The 5828-nt window shown below is 42.9% G+C and overlaps 1 long non-coding RNA gene across 1 annotated transcript in view; it reads right to left on the bottom strand.

The window, feature by feature from the left end:
• Nucleotides 1-36: 36 nt before the first annotated feature.
• Nucleotides 37-5828, bottom strand: part of LOC109394703 (uncharacterized) — a 10205-nt gene continuing 4413 nt past the window's right edge. The window contains exon 4 of the long non-coding RNA XR_002126499.1: nucleotides 37-3003. This is a non-coding gene — a long non-coding RNA (uncharacterized LOC109394703). The remainder of the gene's footprint in view (nucleotides 3004-5828) is intronic.

Below are 5828 nucleotides of genomic sequence, written 5' to 3'. Positions count from 1 at the left end.
CCGCTCTCGGATCCGGCGGCGGCGGCGGCTGCGGGGCTCAGGCGGCCGTGGGCCCCGCCGCCGCGCTCACGCGCTCCCTCGTGGCTGCCGCGGCCGCCGCCGCCTCCTCCGTCTCCTCGTCGGCCGCCCTGGGGACTCTGCACCAAGGGACTGCCCTGTCCAGTGTCGAGAACTTTACTGCTAGGATTTCAAATTGTTAATAACGCTATGTTAGCGCGCTTGAAAAAGAGAAGGTAGGCATCCCGGCTCCTTTTTTCATCTTGGTGGTTTGGTGTTTTGCCCGCCCCTCCCAACCGCGCGCCCCGGTTTTCGCCGCATCAGATTCTCAGACGAGACTGTGTTCGGTAACTTGGGCGCGCTTTAGGCTCTGCGGGTCCCTCTATTTATGCAAAGTCGCCCTATGCTGCAGCCCCCCGACCTGCGGTGGGGAAGAAGAGGGTGCTGGTGGGGTCCGCCCTGTCTCGGCACAAGGGGCTTCCTTGACGTTTGGGAAATCTTTAAAAATCTAAGCCTTTTTGAGGTCTAGAGATTCTCAGGTCCAGGAGTTTTTAAAAATCAATAATGTTCAAAAGAAGACTAATACAGAAACAGTAAAGGTCCCGAAGAATGCCAGCAAAGCAATACTTTTTATTTGAGCACATTTGGTGTATTTTTTTCATGAAAAGGAAGAAAAAAAACTATTAACATGTTTACACAAGGAAAAAAGTCAAAATTTCTTACTTTAACCTGTGTTTTGTATCATAATAGACATGCGGAATTTTTATTTTGTACTTACTGCGTATTCTTTACAAGGAGTATTGTAAATTTTACTGGCAATTATTGTACTATTCTAATGTAAGATTTTTACACTCTTTCAGAAATAAAATGCTTAATTTTCAAAGAAAACCCATCAAAAGAATTGGCTTCAGTCGTCCCCTTCTTAGTTTATTTTGTTTTCTGTTAAAAAAAAGTTTCCATGTGAGATAAATAGGAACCCATTACAGAAAAGGCAAATATTATTTTCAAAGAGAATTTAACAAAAGCATCGTGCTGTAATTTTTCATTTATACTTTCTAAGTCAAAGTCATTGCAGGAGATCAGAAGTTACTTTAAAATGTCTACAAATAAGTCACTTTGGTATACATTTTCAAATTCATTCTATTCCATTTTGAAGAGCATTGAGGCTATTTAAAATTAAAGCCACAGTTACCCTACGATAATTTTATAGAACTTTTCATTTTATTTTTGAGCTTCTCATTTCAAGTAATTTCCACTCACATTTGAGCACAATATTGTATACATCTGTAAAAACTCTGCAACATAGTATTATATTGTAATAGAAGCAAATAATAGGAAATTTTTAGTTTTAAAAATTTAATAGACATGATCATCAAGTAGCTTTAGAGTTATGAATAAGGAACTATTTAAATATACAAAATAAATTGTATTTGAAAGTCCTGGTATTTAAAGATACTGTTTTCTTGACACAAAGGACTCCAGTAAAAGTTTTTATTCTAAAAGGCAAACTTTTCAAAATTCTAGTTTAAATGAATAACAGGGTAAGAGAAACCTTCAATTTTAGGATAATGCACTCTTTAAAGAATTAAAATGAATACGTATCAATCAGGTGTTTAGTGAACTAATTATATTTATACAATTTAGGTGATTTGGATATATTTTTTCAAATGCAAAATGTTTCTTTACTTGTTGCAGGCAATTTTTAGTTCTTTGAAAAAATGTTCACTCTAGATTTGATGACTACAGTTGTTATTGTGAGCTCCAAATAAAGCGAAGGCATGTGTAATACATAATTTAAATGCTTACTATCGAGTTGCAGAGGAGGTAAAATTCGTTTCTTAATTTTTTTTGAAATATCTGGTCAGGTATATATATCTGAAGATCTTCAACCTAGCAAGTTAACAAAGACTAAATTATAGGCCAGTATTTTGCAGTGATATTCATTCTTGATGCCCTGTCCTCTCGTTTATTTTTAGGGAGGAAAAAAAGAACTGACTCACAGCCTCAAAATTAAGTTGGGTTTTTTTTCTCTATGAAATGTTTGAAAGTAAATGAGTTTAAAGTATACACACTCATCCTCAGACTTACCACTAACTATATAGATACCAACTGAAGTATAGTTAGACCAAAATCTTACATGCAAAAGTCACTTTTATCCTAGCCCGTCTGAGAGGGAGACTTTGGTAACCGAGGACGTCCGGATGTCACTGTCGCCCCCGGGGGGGAGAGGCCTTAGCAGGCGGAACCCAAACGGCACAGGTACTGCTGGCGCGCCTTGTAGCCTTTTGTAACGCATAGATCTGAAATTCCGATCTGAAAGTAATGCTGAAGAGAGCGAAAGAACAAACACGTATGTGTTGTTATTTGCGTGATGCTTGGATGTTCTGAAAGCAGGAAATCCCGGCTAAGCCCTCTTTCTCTGTTCAGATTCCCGCATCTTTAAAAGAGCGCGGGGACGGGCCCCACCTCTCAGGTTGTCATTGCCTTTAAGGGAATGGCAAGTAGACACTCGGGCGACCCAGCGCTGGCCTCGCTTGGGTCCCGGAGTTCGGATCCCTGCTTCACCCGCGCGCTAGAGAGACCCGCCAGCGTATCGTCAGTCCTGAGCCGCGAGAAAAAGTAAACCTGACCCGCCTGCCTCAGTCTGAAGTTTTGCGTCCTGCGAGTTCAGCTCCTTCATCCTCCTGGTTTGGGGTTCCTCGGTCGGCTTCTGGCCAGGCCTGCGGGTGGAGGAGCTAATGGAGCAGCGAGGGTCGCGGGTCGGATGATGTGTGGTTTGTGAGAGGAGTGGGTCGTGGGCCGCTGGGCGAGGGCTGCGGGGCAGGCGAGGAGCGGGCGGTGGGCCGTGGACTCCGCGAGTTAGGAGTGCGGGGCGCGCCCCGCTAGGCCGCGCGGGCGAGCAGGTGCTGGAACAAAGGCCGCCCGGCTACCGTGTCCTTTGATGGGCCAGGACGTCTCCTCCCGGGGCTCCTCATTTGCATGCAAATCCAGCTCCGGTCCTCTTTTCTTTGAAGGCAAACAGAAGGATGTTTGTGTGTTTGTAAGGATAAAGCCTGCTTGAACAAGCCTTCCTCAATAGGTTGGGTCTCGAAAAATAAACCAGTTGGACAAACATTGGCCACCAGCTCTCCTCCTCCCAACTACAAAGTGTGGATTTGCTACAACTCATTAACCCGACGCTTTTCTCCCCTTCTCCTCGTTTCTCTGCTCATCAAACGCCCCCATAGAGCCTGGAGACAAATGACCGAAGCGCAGTCGGGAGCGAATTGCAGTTAATAGGGAGAGGGATATATTGGGGCTAATGGTTCGGGCAGATCTCGGAGAAGGACCACACAAAAAGGAGCCTCTCCATTCAGAGCTCTGTTGTGCCGTGGAGGTTTAATCTGCATCTAGATTTAGCCAAATGTTATCTATTGCGGGGGTAATGAAGCCCTTATGGATTGAATTGCTCCTTGTACCACACATGGTGTCATGACCTTAGATTGCTCCTTGGTTGGTTTCTTTTTTCTCTATTGAGTAATTATTTTATTTCTTTCAAATAAGAAACTAGCGCTCTGCTCAACAATGTGTTTACTCTCCATCCCCAGTGTATTTAAGAGCCACTTCCCTTCCTCTTAAAAAAAAAAAAAAAAAACTGGGGGTGGGGGGAAGAAAAAAATGAGGACCATTTCCCCCTAATTTTTACTCACTGAAGCATCTGTATGCTTTTACATCTCTACTTCCTTGTCCGCTGCTCAGCCGCCCTTTCTTGCCCAAACTTTTCTGCTGATGAACTGAAATTTGGGGTACATTTATTATCAAAATTCTCACAGTAAATGTAGTAAGCATCCATTTTTTTTTAACCCACCATTTCTTCCTGTAGCCTGTCCTCTGAGAGAGCTGGGGGTGGTGGTTATTCTGATGGAAGGTGATTATTTTGATGAAATACCAGCCTGTGTCATTTATTAAAGGCTCTCTGAGGCCAGTGGCTGTGCCTGTTTTGTTTTTCTCTCTATGGCCCCAGTGGCTCTGATTTCCTTGCTTGACTGAGGACCAAGCTTGGAGCAGCCAACAGTGTTATTACAACTGCTATTGATGGGTAGAGATCTGATCTTACTACCCAAAGCCAAGAATGAAGGACTCTAGATTTAGTTTAAAAATTCTCTGCTGGCTACACATTTTGCTCACACCTGTTTTTATTACTGGCTGAGAAAAGTCATTTGGGGGCAACTTAAAGGTCATATCAGCATCAAACTCAATCCAAATCAGAAATCTGCCTGGAAATCACCCTGGTCTCTCTGAGCTCCTCCAGGGAGGTCACTGTGGCTCTAATTGGAATGCCAGGGGTCCCCTTTCCCCTTTAGAACTGAACCAGACAAGGACAGGCCTGGGGAGCAGAGGACAAGTGAAGTGGGCCTGGCATTGTCGGCATCCATTCTTGTCTCTGCCGGTTTCCTGGTGTTGCAGCTGGGTTACACATACACACACACAGGCATGCACGCTCATTGCCCATCAGCTGCCACTTGTCTCCCTTCTCCCCTATGATTTTGTAATTAGGCATATGCTTTTTGTTGGTAAATGTGTTTGATGTCATGGCCAGTGAAACGTGGAGTGTTTATAGGGCCACAAATGTAAATGTGTAAATATGTTTAGTGTAAAATCTGGCCCTTCGACTTTAGCAATAAATACCCTGCCAACTCAGATACGATTACATTTGACAGAAAGATGGAGAATCTGATCATGACCAGCTGCTCAGGGCTCTCTGGGGCTTATACTCTCCCAACTGAATTCACTTTTCAGATAATTTCTTTACATGTCACATCTCTCTAATCACATCTTTCCCTTGATGTGAACAGCTTGGGCTCTTTTCTTTTTATTGTTTTCCTCTGGCATGCAGGAAACTTCCTGGTTCATTCTTCCTGCTTCTTTACCAGGAAAATATTATTCAGTAACAAGCAAAAGACACACAGAGAAAACATCTGATTATTATCACCCATCCCATTTTGAGTCCTGAGTCTTCAGGTGTGATAAGATGGCTAGGAAGAGAAATGAGGGTAGACTGTGAGCTCTGACCCACATTAATTATTTCACTCGTCCTTATCATCATCATCCTAACTTTAAAAACTGTTTTTGAGCTACTCTAACTTTTAAAAGTAAACACTTTAGGAAAGTATAATATACATACAGAAAAATGCACAAATCTCACCCACTTTTCACAAAGTGAACCCACCCACAGTGTAACCAGCATCAGACCCAAAAGCAGATGTTACCAGCGCCCCAGAAAACCTTTTCCTATGTATTCCAGTCACTATCCTCAGCACACATTAACTTTTTAAAAGGACTTTCACTAATATTTCTCTCAACTACGCTGTGAAAGAGAGGACAGGAATTACCATTGAGCCCGTTTTACAAATAAATATATCAAGGCTCAAAAGATAGTGACTTGCCCAAGGTCACAGCTACTAGAACTTCAGCATTTAAATTCCATTTTATTTCCATTACATTACACTGTCACTTTGTTGCCATCATTGTGATTTATTAAACACCCACTGTAGTGAGGCAACTTCCTTAGAGGTCACTGTGTAGAAGTCATTTATTTCCTACACACTTTTTTGTATTCTTGCTAGACCCTTCTCCCTGCCATTTCTACTCAGGTCTTCCCAGAGGTCCCTCAGCTCCTTGTTTTAGATACATTTGGAATCTATAGCTAATTATTTTGGATGTGTCAGCTTTTTCCACCTAGGTCTATATGACACTCCCCTAGCATCACTTTTCCAAATACGGTTTTTGCATTAGCAGTCTCTCTCTCTCTCTCTCTCTCTCTCTCTCTCTCTCTCTCTCTCTCTCTCTCT

The sequence above is a fragment of the Hipposideros armiger genome, unplaced genomic scaffold, assembly GCF_001890085.2.
Source record: "Hipposideros armiger isolate ML-2016 unplaced genomic scaffold, ASM189008v1 scaffold_432, whole genome shotgun sequence".
NCBI lineage: Eukaryota > Metazoa > Chordata > Mammalia > Chiroptera > Hipposideridae > Hipposideros > Hipposideros armiger.
The sequence above is the reverse complement of the archived record's forward strand: the minus strand, read 5'-3'. Positions and strand labels throughout refer to the sequence as shown.